Below are 16,890 nucleotides of genomic sequence, written 5' to 3' on the forward strand. Positions count from 1 at the left end.
ATAACAAATACATAATGCGAATGTTATATATAATATTATTTAAGGTATAAAACTACATCTTTCGGTCAGACGTAATAAGTATTACTACATGGCTTCTACATCCTGCCAGACAGCACCAGAAGAAAGTGCTATCCGACTTTGTACAATATTTCTGAATAGACACATTATTTATATTACGTTCCAGGACTTTAAATAGTTATCATAAATTCATTGAATAATACCAATGGGATATAGGCGAGAACAAAGACAGACTTGCCTATTAAAATCACTAACATCCATAGCGCTGATGAAGCTATATTGTCAGTACGAGAAAATCAATCATTCAAAAAACATTCTTGAAAAAGCCATATCGAGAACTACATTACACGCAGAGTTCAAAGCAAACAGCGCGCTGAATGTCTGAATAGTATAAAACTTGATTATCCCTGTAACGAGAAGTGATTTGTAATCTTAATCGAACAGATAATTTGATACCAAGTTTTGAACATTTTGTTTTTCTCGACTAATTTAACGCGCGCTAGATTTCGGTACAGCTGATATCTTGTCGCGTATACGTTTTCACTTTGAATTTCAGTATCTCAATGATGCCAAAGTATTCCAGCAGTAATCCACAAAGCCGTGAGTAAAATCATGACATATTAGGCAATGTCAGATGAGTTTGCTTATTCAAAATGTCGACATAGTATAAAACCACGAAATTCGTTCACAAAGACATGTAGTGAACTACATCCTGTATGTATAATATATGTATGCCAGATAATAAACAACAATCTGTCAAAACTTTTTAAACACAACTTCATGCCATACACATTTCTAAGTGGTAACACGTCGATGATTTTGTTAATTTTGTTGGGTTAACCATGAATCAGATGTTACTGTATAGTACTTGCACTTTGGTCTTTCTTGTGGCCTAAAAATCCTCTCAAGTATTCTTGCAATCAATTGCTTAGACATGGAGTTTTATCCCGTAGATTTTGCATGCGTTTTCATGTCTACGATTGTTTTGACAATAGTCCAAAATGACAAATTACTCATTAGAGTACACTTGATATAATCCGTTGGAACTCCTGAATAAGTTACCCTCTCCATTCAGACTATTTATATTCAGACCCTAGTGATGAGTTTGCCAATAATCTCATAGATTGTCTTTAAATGCCAGTCTTGTTGTTGTTAGTGCCTGATATAAACTAACGAAGATCCCGCCTGTTGTTTGATTCAGTCACCCTTTACATCTAAGTAATGTGTATTCAACAAGCCTTGTTATCTTTGCATAATAAAAAGTTTACTCAGCAAGTGTATAGTGGTGATATGCTTTTAGTTTATGTGGTTCAGTAATTATACCAATCTTTTCTAGATTTTATTATTGCACATTACATAAATATCTTTCACTGGTTTGATGTATGCGGTAATCCCTTTTATTGAGTCTTAAACAAGTTTGTTGTTATGTGTACTTGGCAAACGTAGTAGGCTTAACATCAGACTCCTTTGCAGTGTAGAGTAACATTAATTGGTTGATGACCATGAAGCCTTACGGACTATTCCTGTGTCAAATATTTCTGCATTTTCGGACAGATACTGACAACAAAAACGTTATATGTGGCTGATACTAACTCATACATAAATCAAATCCTTGGCCGAACTACTGGTTAGTAATAAAATCTCTTCACAGGTACACAAACGTATCCTTTGATTAATTACCACATTGTGTAGAAATGAACCAGAAGAAAAGCTCAGAACTATAGGTGATGATTGAGCCTGCTCATAGAAACCTCATTTTCCGTTTATATACCTTTAAACTGCTGTATGTTAGGAAGTTCCGAGACATTAAATTCAAGTTATTACAAGCCTTAAAGTCAATGATATATTGTGTTTATCATCAGTCTTAGAGCGAACGTTACTTCCAAATTTATCTCTAGTCATATTTTGACATTCGGATCCCATGATACTCAGTAACTTTATGAACCTTACTACAGTCTCTGAAAATTTTGATTACTTTATAAAGGCAGATGGTATTATATTCTCAAAAGTCTAGAAAATCAACTCGTTGAAAATAAATTTCCCTGGTTTTTTGTTATTTAGGCAAAAATAGACCACTTAAACGAATCTCCCCTCGTTGGCGTAGTACTTTTCCTATTTCGTTAAGTCAGCTACAAAGGAAACGTGATGAATTTTGGGATACAGCTCCAGCTGCTGAAGGCAGAGTTGAGATTTGGAATGCTCTGAAAGTAGTTGCTGATTTTTTTCAAAAACAAGATTATGATATGGCTCAAGCGATTTTAGATGGAGCATGTATTACTCTTCCATCAGGTAAAGATTTTGATGTATTCCCTAGCAATATTTGAATACTTTGTATACCTATTCAATTTAGTACATTAAGCTAAAATTTTGGGAAACCGCAGATGGTCAGATAGATAGGTAACTTCCTTTGTTATATTCTAAACTGTTGGATGCTCTTTCTGTAGAATCTCACGTACTATAAAGATTGATCAAAAAGTTTGTCCACATGTGTTAAGGCATGAACTCTGATGTAAATCACATTGTAAATGATAATATGCAATTTACATCAGAATCGTACTACATTATAGTTAGTTTTTTATGTGCGTTCTCGTCATATTTTTTTAGCAATTTTCAGAATTTCGCCGAAAGTTTTTTGCACCTTCATTGGTTCATTGGTGTAAAAAGTTACCATGAATAAAAAACAGCTCAATGTGCATTTAGGTGAACTAGACTGGATATGTTTAGTTTGTCCTAGTGAGGTGTAAGTGAAATGTAGAAACTTCTGAAAGCTGATTTTAGTAGTAGTCAGATCTGACTCTTCAAACCAATATGTTTGTAGCTCTGACTTACCGATTTAGCCATTATTTAATAACCGATTGTAACCCCGCTCCATTCACTACTCTGTCATATCCTCATGCGAAAGGCTTCGTTATTGTGGTGTTAGACATCGTCAGCAAATGTAATAATTTAACGTTTGTGTAATAAAATGTCTGGGTTGCTGAATCGAATATTTAAGGTACAGCAATGTTTTTATATAAGCAGTCATATTGTCTAAAATATTTGTGTATTTGAGGCAATTAATTAAAGTTGAGCATGTAAATCTTAAAACTTCTAACTAATAATATGGTACAATGCTACAGTTTGAAGCTAATTAAGATGATAGTTATACACTGCTTTCATCTGCAGAAATCCATAAGATACCGAAAAAACGTAGTGGGCGAAAGGTGAGGTATAAAAGTGTGTGATATTAATAATGTATTCAGTCTGGTTTTATTCAAGTAAGTTGACTTCGGTAATCAAACTCGTTCACTTCATTTGTATTGCTTCCCTTGGCATACTTATTTACTTCATTCCTTTGATCATTAATTATAATAGGTATGTGTTTATATCCAGTAATTATTATATTATCGCATACCACTTTATTTTACTGTATAATACGTATAGCTCATATATAAATAACTAAAACTATGATTATATTATATACATTAGATGCGTTTATTTATTTTTAACGTTAGGAACATTGTATGACTGCTATGATGAACTTGGTGCTCATTATCAGCTTCCATTATACGTCCTAAGTCAGCCAAGTAATCTCATTCCAGATCCATCGACTCCTGATTCACAAAGCTTACACTCTCAACCAAATATATCTGCTGTGCTCAGAAATTCAAATACCTACACTTCAGGCTTTAATAACACAAGAGTTCGTTCTCATCAACAATGTGCCGATAGTAATAATGACCCATCAAGTAACGATGTGTGTGGGTGTTTGTCATTGTTCAATGCATTTTGTCATAGAAATCGCAGGAACAGAGACGGATCACCTCATTGGTTACAATGGAACTTTAATTCGTGCAGACGTGATCATGATCAGTCAGCATGTGACAAAATTGATCCTACATACCATAATTCATCATCTCCACCATCATCTTGTCTTAATTTAAGATTATCTACTGGTGAACAGTATACATTAGAAATCGGTGATCAAAATATCACAGTTTTGGAAGCCAAACGTTTATTTACTTCACTGTGCGGTTGGCATGAGCTTAGACAGCGTTGGTTTGTGTGTGGTCGTTCTCTCTCCAATCGACTTTCGATTAAAGACTGTCATATACCATCGGGTTTTGTTATCCAAGTTATTGTACACTCACCATTCGATCCTGAATGTTTATGGAAACAAGGGAGTAGATCTGCAACTAGTTCTGTAGTGGAAGCCATTATCTCTTAGTAGTAGTAGTAGTAGTAGTAGTAGTAGTAGTAGTTAGTCATTCACTTTTCACTACAAAATATTGACAATCTGCATTTCTATTCATTTAATAAATTCGTTCTTAGATGAGTATTTTACGATCATAACATTGTATATATTAACTCTCATCAATCATTACTTCACTCACTATTAGACAAATCAAATAATCCTACACAAAGCGACTTTGTTGCTCTGTAATGTAATCGTGTCAATGTCTCATTAGCTTTTATGTGGTTCATAATTTCATTTTTGTTTCTTTCTTTACAATTGTACATCATGATATAACTTTAACGTTACTTTTTATATTATTATGTATAACTAGTTACTCTATCTGTTATAGGTGTTATATCCGAGTGGAGATTAAATTACAGGTAACTCCCGAGGACTATTAATGGACTAATATTCTATAAATATTCTTATTGTATAATTATTCAACAATTACATTACGTATATTTATATTCCTCTTATTATAAGCTTTATTTTGACCTATAATTTATTATTATACGATTTACGGTTCTTAATCTATGCTCAGTCTATTATTCACTGTCCCCCTCGTGCACAGCCACTTTTTGGCTTATTTGTGTACACATGTTATTTTCTAATTTATGGTGCGTTGTGGTCTGTCTGGTTAATATATAAACCGAGTATGTTTGAAACAAACGATCTGCTCTGATTCGAAGCTGGTATTGTGTTCTGGACTCAAGTGGAAGGGCTCGGAGGACATAGGACCAGTAAGGACGCTAGACTGCCCGCACCGGTTGAACGTCATTGGTTGGCCTAGTGTAAAGATCCGTATAAGTCGTATCCGGATTGGTCGATAGGTCGCGTGGTAGCAAAACAAGACATCCAAGGTCATAACAATAGGTTACCTCATTTAAATGGAATATTGATTTGATGAATAATGTTTATTTATTTATTTCTAAAACCAATGGAGTTTTTGTTTTCCTATTCTTAAGATTTAAACATTAAACATTGGAATGCTCATTGTTCAACATGTAAATCTACGGTTGTTTTACTAATTTATACATCTGACCTGAACATGTCCTCTATACGTTGGTTGTTTATGCTTGTTTATTTGCTTTATTCTTAATTTGCTGTATTCCATTTTCTTTGTGATAAATAACGTCTTTTTTGCCTTTTTTTCTATTTGTAAATGATTATTTCACCATTTTTAAAGAAACGTTTCTTATCTTAATAGTTGTGCTTGTGTTTATTTTTGTCGTTGCTGCTTTTTGCTTCATTGTTCCTTTGTTCTAAACTTTCCTTAAGCATACATACACGTCTGTCTATAGTTTTTTTTCATTTGTTTTTGCTTCTGATCATTTAGTTTGTTCGAACATGTCTTTGTTTAGGTGATTTTTTCGTACTACTTTGCACCTTTATTATCTTGATTTCGTATTGAGTTGTTACATTTACCGTTTGTTTCATGCAATGATATCTATGTGGTGAAGTAATACCATCTATCTCTCATGTAGTACATTTTATAAATATATATACATACATCGACGTGCAGAACTTACAGTAGTTTTGTTTTATGACTGATCGAAAATGTCACATTTATTTTTTCGTTTATAATTAGTCTCTTACATTCACTTTTAGTTAGTTTGTATTTTGAAAATATTTTTACATCCCTACTGGTTCTACTTTTTGTGTGCATCATGTTTACACGTAATTTTTTGATGTTGTTTTTTCTTTAAACTCATTCACAGTTAGCAGATATTTTTTTGTTTTTGTCTGTTCGATTGATTTTTATTATGTCTAGAAATGCTACGGAATTTTTATGCATTAGTTAATTCTAGATTCCTAATCAACATAACATAGTTGATTGTTTAGCGTAAAATTGATTATTTATAAGAACTTCCTTCTAAAATTGAACGAATAGTTTCACTATATTTGGGCGTCGAGTTAATATAAGACATTAAAATAAAAATTATATTTGTAAAAATTTCAGTGTTTGAACTTAAAATAAACCTAACATTGCCCTCAGTAATCTAGTCTAAATGTTTGAAGAGAAATAACCAAAAATTGTAAGCAAGATGAATAGTGAATGGTAGAGGAATGCAGGACGCGCGTTTCTTCCTGTTTGGGAATGGTCAGTTGGATTCCACTGCTGGCCACCATCTACCTTTGCTTAAAATACTTGTGACTTAAGGCAATACAGAAACAAGATGCATATGTCAATAAGAGACTGATCAATTGCAGTCCTAAACATCAGTGGGAAGATTCATACAAACAATACGAAAATGAATTACAAATAATCAAACTTCAAAACTGTTGAATACAAATACATGGTTCACAAGTTAACTGTGCTTTAAACTAATCCTCCAATCCTGTTAGCGATTCTAAATGTGAAGTTTGTTGTATTGCGTATGAGTAATTTGATATGAAAAGTGTGGAAATCGTGGTAAGATAATAGCTGTATGTAGATCTGATGTAAGGGAAATACTTTGGCTATACATAGCCTCAGATTATGGTCATTGGTGAAATTAGACAGTCTGATAAATGTTATAAATCAAGTTTGTCACAGTATACATAGGATGTGGTCAAATAAATGTAAGTTTGTGTTACTGGCCTAAGAAAGCTGGCTGTCCATCGTAAATCTAAACAAATGAAAGTACACCATTGTTGTCCACAAAACACGAGATAGATAAGAAGCAGTCAAATAAAATTCAGATTTACTTATAAGTTGCTATGAGACAGCTAGTCGTATTCCATCCCTTATGTGTAGGGCCTCCACTGCCAATATGTCTTTGTATGAAGCAAAACGTTTTTGCAGCCCGTTTTTACATTGAAGTCAATTGTATGTCCACATTTTAATGATTCTAATACTATCGCTAACTTCTCGTCTTGTTTTTTTTCTTATATTTTCGGGTGATTTACGAATATGCTTCAATTAAAGTCTGTTTGTTAACTACATGAGATAAACGACATCCACTTATTAGTATTTTGTTGTTATAATTTTAATCACTATCTGAAAAATAGTTTCAATTAATGCAAGAAACACTTATTGATAGTATCTTCAAAAGCTGATGATTTTATTTCATCGGACAGAAAATTAGTAATACAGTGATCTCGATATTATACAGAGCTGTAAGGTTAAATAATCTGTAAACTACTTTATAGGTATTTCGTAATATCTACCTGGTACATAATCCCATTTTTCTTGTCACGTTCATCGGAAATATTAATCGCATCGATATTGCTTCCTTTCAATCGTGACAATCAAAATGTTTATTTGTTATTCATGAAGAGGAGTAAGTTTTTGTGAGTGTACAATATTCATTCGATTTATATGCTAAGATCTTTACAAATATGCATGCATTCAGAGGGAAGTATGTCACTTTTTTTCAACTCCCTGTACTATAAAAAATTATCTCGTTTTAGAAAGTTGTAAATTTCATATATTCACTTTAACGGCTAATGACTGTCTCATTGATGATGATAATCGGCTGCAATTAAACGCAACTCGATCTCGTAAACGTGGCTGTCTGCTTAGCGACCAATCCGAATGAGGCGGGAGTTATTATATCCGCCATCTTTGTAAGCAATGGCGGTCGGCTTTCCTCGTTCTGTGTTTTTTCAGCTATTTCTTTTGTGTAGCCATATAATTTAATGTTTCAGTGTGCTAAAATGCCGCAGTTATTGTAATACTCTAAATGTCGGCGCAAATTTTCTTATATTCAGCGTTGTTTTCTGGGTTTTTGCTGCTGCTACTCAAGTCGACGTACTTCTTCAGGCAAGCTGGCTAGTCTTGTATTATAAAATGTTAATCTGTTTTACTTTGAGTATTTTTTCAGATATGGAGAACCAAAGTTAGTTTCTTTTTTTTTTTTAGCTAAAATAGGTGTTGCTGCCACATGGGACTCTGTCTAGTTATTTAATAAAAAAATACATTATAAAATGACAAGTTCTATGATTACATGAACGCAGGTATGACCGTTATTACACGGGGTGATACATTAGGTTTACATGGGAACGTTGAGGATAAATCCACCATGATAATCAGTAAACGTTGGCTAACATTTGACAATGATTAGTTGTCTTGGCTAGTTTCATTAAAACAAAGTAAATGTTTTGATTGGTTGAAAGTGTCATTGAACAATTACGGAAAAATAAACAATAATATTAAAAATAATAGTCAATAAACCATGTTGGATTAATGATGAATATTTTGCCGTTCATCATGCGAGTATATAAATAGTTTATTCTGTTGGTTAATCAGAATTTATTGTAAGATCCGTCTTGGATGTTTGGTGTGTGTGAAAATCCTTCCATGTATACACTTGCACTTTGTTCCTATTGATTCACTTAGTTGTACATTGTTAGTCTTTTGATTACATGTGGGTTGTTAATATTTGTATTTTTTTATTATAGTTTTTATTTTTCTTACGCCTTCACTAAGTTTTTGTGTTCCTCCCCGAACCGCATCTATGTTGTTTTACTTGATAATTATTCTTGGCGGCAGCCATATTGATTTGCTCCTTCTTTTTTGCGTGTTCTATCCAGTCAGGATAGAATAGTGTTCATTTGTTGTGACTGGTAATTTTTCCCGCATCTTTTATCAACTTTATTTATTGTAATTTAGATTTGATTGATTGAACAATTATTGGTTGAATAGCCGGGTGGTAATATTTGTTTAGATAACGGTGTACATTTAAATTTATGATGAATTATAGAACCGTCACTTCCCCGATTACTTGTTTCGATTTTGACGGGCAAGGGCGCGTGTCCAACCTACCTGAACGGCTATTCTTCAGTCCAAACCGTAGTTTGGATTCTACATTTATAACTGCTTAAAGGTGCATAGTATTATCAGCTAATGATGATTTTATAATAAGAATATTTTGTGCGGAACCTTGGTGGCTGTAGTCATGATCATTATATGTAGGTGACTATTGTCTTTCTTCTTGTCCACAATTAGTTTTTGCTATATTAATCACAGTAAGAAAGTACTACTTTATTTTACATTTTCAGTTATGATATATATAACTAACTGAATGAAAAGAGAGTTATGGACAATTATTAATGAATTGACTTGTTCGTTGTTCGAATTTCTATGAGCTCTTTGCACGACAGGAAAACTTTCGAGGTTATTAAATCCCCCAAAAAGCCACTTACTGGTTGATTGAAATTTTAAATTACCTTTTCTAAGCCGAAATTCCTCACGGAGAGGGTTTCATTTTTACTGTAATTAAAGGCATTGTCTTCCTATTGATCAGTAATTCCTTCGGTTCATTAGATTTCTGCCCTATTCATCTGGTTATTGTACACATATTTCTACTCATCTTGCGCCTTATTTAACCAATCTTATATCTCTATCAGGTAAAGCTTCCTTCCAATATTTTTGAAAAATTAGCTAGGGCGAAGTGAAAACCAAGGAGTTGTGGTATATAGGTATCTAAATTGAAGCTGGGAATTATTAGTGATATTTCAGGGCTCATCAGAGGTGAAATTTCCAGGAAAATAGATCTGACTATCGTTCCTACGTTCATTATCGTTAATAAAAAGTCAATACTCGGATATATTTAAAAAATTAATGTGTTGTGTACTATATATATATATATATTTTACAGAAAGAAATGGACATTTAACGCATCGTACATTCCTTTTGATTCTATCATCGCACAAAAGAGATTTTCTTAATGATTTCAAAGGTTTCAAAGACTATACAGAAGTTAGATGGTGGTTGTAGGTAGTCAACAGGAAACCCTGGACCATGGTTTCGTGCTACTTGGCACTCGTCAGCAAGGTGTACCTGTAATCTTGAGGGACCTGGTTCTCCCTGACAAATTCGATCTCGTGTCACCCAGCTTCACAGTCAGTGACGTTACCATTGGGCTGTCCGGTCCGCGACCGACCTCCTGTAAGACTGGAATAAACTTGACACACATGACATTGATCATCACCCAGTGATTAATCAATTGTGACTATACGGAAGTATTTCTGTTATGCTTTTTATACGAAGGATAGGAGTCATTTGTTTTTGAATTCTGCTCAAAAACTCAAAAGGAATTTTCTCGATTCTGACTGCTCCGTGCCCTTACTATAGTCTAACTAATTTTTATGAATGTTTATATTTCAAAATAAATGATGCTGTTGTGTTATTTAAATTAATAACACGAACATTTTATTGGGATTAATCATAGTTCTTCCTGTTAAAAATTAGCAGGAAATATTTTTTTCGTAGTGGTAACCATTTACTGCACTTCTCCTATTTAGTCCACTTTTATAGGCTGGCCGTAGTATTTGTACTGATTGACGATTTCTTTTTACTTGATCCCACAGATGGTTCGAATAACAAATATAATACGTTCAGTTATGCTCACCAAGTTTTATTTGCCTTAATTTGCGGATTCAATCCAACTATGGGCTCAGTATAATCAGATTTTTTTATATGATAGTTGTCTTGCTATCTATATTTATGTGTTTGAGAAACTGTCAAACTAATAATTGAAAACAATTTCATAGTATCTAAACTATTATGAAGATAATAAATTTGAATTTGATTTTTTTCGGCAATCATATGCATGTAAGTTTTTGTTTGTGAATTAGTTAAATTACGTTTGAAGGATTGGGATGAGCATCGTTAATTATGTCTCTACAAAGTGAAAACTTATTTAGTGACAGTGGAATTCATTTTAGTAACTTCTGTATTAAAAATAAGTGACAAGGATGTGGTGATTAGGAGTATTTGAATTATCGTACAAACTAGGAATCCCAGAAATAACGCAATTTAATCAAGAAGTACTAAATCAGCACGAACGAACGTATTGTATTTGAAATTCGAAATCAAGTACAAAGAAATCATTAGTTCATACAAACACTACAAATTGTCAAAGAAATGTGGTATATAAACTACCGCTTACTGAGCATACATAGAGGGTAATCTTATGAAATAGGTTTTATCATAATAAGTTTAGTTGGTTGGTCATGCACAACGCTTGAATTAAATTCCCCTCACTGATTGCGTACCATTATATAATGTAAATGATCATAAGACATTTGATGACACTATTGGACCTACTTTATAAGTCAATTCATGATTATTCTTATATTATTTTAATCAGCCTACATTTAATTTGATTTTTTGTGCATAAAACACGATAGGTAATAATTTTGTTTATCAATCGTAATGCATGCACTGATTTATATATTTTCAAAGCGAAGTAAACGTTCGGGAACAGTTCAAATAAAGTAAATTTTCTCATTTAATACATATTTTCATCGGCATTCTAATCATGTAATAAACACAACGCTTTGGTGCATTATTATTTACATGTGAGAACTTCACAGAAAACCAGCTAATGCATATGTAATTACTTAGAATCTAGTTGTTTTTGCGCAATACTTTATTTATTAACAGAATAATATTAAACCAAAGTTAATTTTGGAGTTTTTAATAAGCTCAGATAAATACCATGAAAAAAATTTAGTCTATTCTAATTATAGTTTCCTAACCGAAAGCCTGGAGGATAGATGTAATTTGTCATTGATAGAGATAGACCCCGTTATGGCTATGAAAGCCTGACTTTGGGAATTTGATCATAGTGACCCCGAAGTTGTGGTTTGATCAACTAGAACATTATTTCACGAAAAACAAAATAACTCTAGGGGAATTAGCTGCCAAGGTTTGTGCTCTGTCCATCCTCCTTGAGTTGTCAGGGAAGTCCACGACTTAATTTTGACTCCATCAACATCAAAACCACACGCCACTTTGAAACGAGAGATAATGAACCGTCTATCATTATCAGATAAATAACTAATTTAAAGACTTTTCCGGGGGAAAACGTTAGGTGATATGTCCTCATCTCAGTAAAGCAGTCATAAAACAGTGATAGACACGGCCCCCCCCCACGGTACGTCCTTTTTAATTCCGTATCTGTTTTCTTCAAGTCTACCTTCATAGACTTCTGTTGCTAGGTCTTCCACTTCCATTTTGTGTCACATACTACTCATATCGACAGGCATATGTAGCCTTCACCACAATGCGACCAAAATTGAAAGGCACACCTGTGTTGCTAGACCTAGGATACTAGTGTAGTGTCGGTTATTATGTTAAGTCCATATACCTTAATCTAGCTTTCGGACAGCCTATTCTATTCATTCTACTTGAGTCACATTCTGACCTTGTCATTTATTCGCTTATCAATCTTGACTGTTTTTATATGAGCGCGTAGGTGTGTGTACATTTCTTAACCCATTACTCATCACATGTCTGTAACTTACTTTTGTGTAACTATAAATATTGATTAACGCTTGGTTAAATGGGGAGTTGACTTACCAGCCATCTCCACTCCGCGTTGTTTCGCTTCTCGCTATTTCATTCACTTCATATACAAAATATATGTATTCACAAGTCCATTCTCGTTATTTGATTTATTTAATTCCGTTGTTGACTAACGCGATTTAAGTCGATGATAATATACGAGGATAGGTGATAACAAACATTAATTACGATATTCTTTGAGTCAGATCACGGGCCACTAAGATGAAGAGCCCTTTTGAAAACATCGTTCGATCTAAATCACGACAAAATTAAAGGGCCTCACAAAGCTAGCACCATATAAGCTTGAAGTCGTTATAACCGATTTTGACTACAAGCCACAGCTGGTTATTTTTTATCCGTCTGAGAGCGAATGGGGACCCCTTTTGCATCTGGTCTCAAAGAAGAATGGAGGAGAATGTGCTGGGACTACAGATCTCTTAACCGTTAAACAATACCAGATAAGTACCAATACCTCAAATCCAAGATTTTACAGGGTTCGAACGTATTTACTGAAACTGACTTGGTCAGGACATATTAGAATACCCAGTAACTGAGGAAAATATCCCTAGAGCAGCTACCACTACAACGTTCCAACTGTTCGAGCATGTACTCATGCCATTCAGTCTGACGAGCGCGACACTAGCATTTCAAAGATTTATTGGCAACCTACTTCCAGATACGTCTTCTTCACAGAGTAATATAAACGATTTATTGATTGCCAGTCCGGATTTATAATCACACGAACAACACATAGGAGCAAAGTTAAAACGATTAAGTGAAAATGAGATGAAGATATATCAAAGTGCGTTTTCGGTGTTCAAACTCTGGAATTTCTTGGACACATAATAATTCCAAAAGAGGTTACACCGATCAAAGAAGGGGTGGACAACAGTTCATTACCCCATATCAAGTTCTCTTTTTCAACTTAGAAGTTTCCTAGATTAACTTTTATCGTAGATTCATGCCTAGTTGTGCGAAATTATTTCAATCTTTGATGGATTCTCTTAGGGGAAGAGCAAGAGAATTTAAGATGACTTCTGATGTTATTAAGGTTATTAAACAGCTAAAGGATAAATTTGCTCAAGCGTCTACGTTAACGCATCCGAATTCCCATTCCCATTCTACATTTGAACGAGAACTCCTCTCAATCTACCTAACCACTGAGCATTTCCGACCTATGTCGGAAGGCAGGAAACACATTTTTTATACTGATCATAAACCATCAATCAATGCATTAACAGCCAGAGTCTACAATAATTCTCGAGAGGTCCAACATGTTGACTATATATCACAGCGCATCAGTGATATCCGACATGCCAAAGGTTAGGATAGTCAGGCAGCTGATGCACTTTCTCGGCTAGTAATCAACATAATACAGCAATGCACAGTATATTTTCCATTCTTTGAAACAACCAGAAAGAGGATCCAGATTTGTATAACCTACTTATAGCAAAGAGCTGTAGTCTCAAAGTAAGACGACTACTAGCGTCTATCGAAGCTGTTTTGATTTAATGTGACTCTATAAAATTGATGTCTGGACCTTAAGTCTCCAAAAATATATTAAATAACGTGCTTTGTCTCATCCTGGTATGAAAGCGACTACCAGCACAACTAATGCCAGATATATATTACCAAATTTACAAAAAGATTTACTCAAGTAGGCTAGAGAGTATTCGGCTTGTCAGCAATCTAAGGTTGACTGCCATACAGGTCCACCTCTTGGAGTTTTCCCACATCCAGATGCGCATTTTACTCATATTCGTATCGGATTGGGAGATCCCTCACCGTCTTCTGATGGTTTAAATTATCTATTTACATGAGCTGACAGATTCGAAATACTTACAGAACTGACAAGAACGATGTGAGTTCTCCTCAGGGAACAATCGATTATTGAAACAGAGAGGTCTACAGTCTTGGTTCAAGGATAAAGTCTAACCATGTACGTACTAAAATTTTGGTTCAAAAGTTTTGTGTTTATTTCAATAATGAAAACATGAAAGGAAAGCTTTTCTCTTACGTACCAAAATAGTATTAGTCTACGATAATATCTTACCCATCTGGAGACTTATGATCAAGGTAATTTATAACACTTACCATCATATACTCATCCAGATGATTGATATATATCTATAACTAAAACGTCACCCGCAAACTCGCTTGTGGTATAAGATACATTTGATGGTTTCGTATAACATATCACAATGAAAAGTGGTTTTCAGGTGAAGCGTTTTAGATCAAACAATGGTTAGATACTCGTTGGAGGTTTTTACTGTCAGTTTTACATGCTTATAAATGTTGTGCTTTAAGTTGACGAGTATTCCTGCAACATGATTTGTATTGCAACCAAGTAACTCGTACTCGTTGGCCCTATATAAGTAATTTTTAATTTCTAACACTTCTGGAACAGCAATCGTGAACTCATTTGTTATATCTAGAGCTTAGTTTCCTGATATACTGAGTATGAATTGAGCACTCGAACGCTAGAACCATCTCTAGTTGCAAATGAGAAGACAGAAGAAGACTGGAGAAAGTGCTTGTTGGGCAAGAATCAAAATGTACAGAAAATCATGTATTTATAAATATTAGTGTTTGTTAAATCAACATGTAAGCTACTGACCAATGGCATGCCACGTTGATATTCTAGAAAGCTTCATCTCGTTATGATTGCATAGAACTCCGGTTATTCTAGGGCCTCCATATGCTCCGTTGTAGTTCTCGGAAGCCGTCCCAACACCTCCTAAGAATAAGATTTTTTCCTTGGATCCACTTCAGCCTGACGACTGATTTGCGACGGCGTCCCATTTTGTTCTCTGTCTTTCTGGTTCAAGTCTTCCCGTCAGTATTCTTGAATGTCTGTGTCGTTGATGTATCCGAGATTAACTCGAGTGGAAGATTCAGCTGGACATCTCGAGTGTGCATCATTCTTTTATCTTTAAGTATTTATTTCGCATGTCTGATACATGAGCCAAAAGTTCCTCGAACTCTGTACAAAACTCTTCCCGATCTTTGTATAAGTTTCCCTGGTTTTCATCGATACTTTTCGAGATAAGACTTGATGCACATTTTGTCGCCGACGTTAAAATTTCGGATGTTAAGATTTGGTCTATGTCCATCTGCTATTTTAGGTGGCAACATGGCGTTGAAAATAGTTCAGATAAGTCTTCCAAACTTGCTTTCTGCAGGAGACTTTCCATCTGGGACGGTTGAATTCGGATTATTTCTGTGGGCCATTAAAAATTCTGTAATTGCCTGTCTAGGTGTCCCCTCGCCTCCTCTTTTAGTAATGCTTGTTTCAAAGTATCGACAAAATGTTCTGCTTGTCTACTTGATTAGGGATGATAGGGTGGAGAACGTAGATGTGCTATTCCGTTTATGATACAATAATGCTTGAATGATTCTGCAACGAACCATTTTCAGTCACTTAGGTCTTTGAGACTCCATAACATCCGAACAAAGTAGACAATTTGTGAGTCACGTCGACAAAGAAAATGCAAAGATTCTCGTTCAAGACGTTTGTTTAGCCATTTGTTGGAAAGATAGCACCTAACTCTGCTCAATGTATTGTCAGTTTCAGCGGCTTTCTTGATGGCTTCGATTGCATCATCCAATACACGATGAACTTCTTTTTCAGCTTCTATATTTGCCACAAGAGTGTCTCCTAGAGTTTTTGACTGGGAATATACTAATCTTGGTAACGCATTAACTTGCCCAAAAGCGGTAGTCGACTGATGCTTGATCATGAAGTCCTTATCCAGAAGTGTTGTTGCCCATCGTTGTAGCCGGTTAGCAATGTGGAAAGAAATCCCCTTCTTAGACCTAAATATGGCAAGAATGGGTAATGGTTTGTTATTAAAGTGAGATGCCGACCAAATATAATCTTGTTGAACGTTTTTACTGCGAATGCAATTGGCAGAGCTTCTTCCTCAATTTGACTATATTTCTGCTCTGTCACTGTCAATAATCTGGCAGCATGGGAGGTTGCTTTTTCAGACACATCAGAAAAAATGTGAGAGATTACTACTCCAATATCACAGTTTGAAGCATCTGAAGCGACCACTATGGGTATGAAGGATCATAATGAGTCATCAAGAGATTGGAAGCTAGGAGTTGCCTGATTGTTTTGAAAGATGCTTGACAGTTCGCCGACCAATCCTATTTGTGTTCTTCTCCAGCGGATGGTTTAGTAGAACACACAGGCGGTGGAAGTCATGAAGGATGGTGCCGTAATGACTGACCAGTCCCAGGAGAAATCATGGGGTAGGGATCCAGTTTTTTTGTGTGAGTCCATTTTGTATGCTCACATAATTATGATATCGTCTAAATAAGCTGCTTCTCCTTGAATGCCTAGTGACATGTTATCCATAGATTGCTGGAAAATATA

The 16,890-nt window shown here is 34.7% G+C and overlaps 1 protein-coding gene across 1 annotated transcript in view; it reads right to left on the reverse strand.

Annotated features, from left to right (window-relative positions):
- Window positions 1-391, reverse strand: part of ARHGAP39_1 (Rho GTPase activating protein 39) — a 57,658-nt gene extending 57,267 nt beyond the window's left edge. The window contains exon 1 of the mRNA XM_051216095.1: window positions 257-391. The gene's annotated coding sequence lies outside the window, so the exon portion shown is untranslated. The remainder of the gene's footprint in view (window positions 1-256) is intronic.
- Window positions 392-16,890: the final 16,499 nt, after the last annotated feature.

This window comes from Schistosoma haematobium, chromosome 4, assembly GCF_000699445.3.
Source record: "Schistosoma haematobium chromosome 4, whole genome shotgun sequence".
In the NCBI taxonomy this organism is placed as follows: domain Eukaryota; kingdom Metazoa; phylum Platyhelminthes; class Trematoda; order Strigeidida; family Schistosomatidae; genus Schistosoma; species Schistosoma haematobium.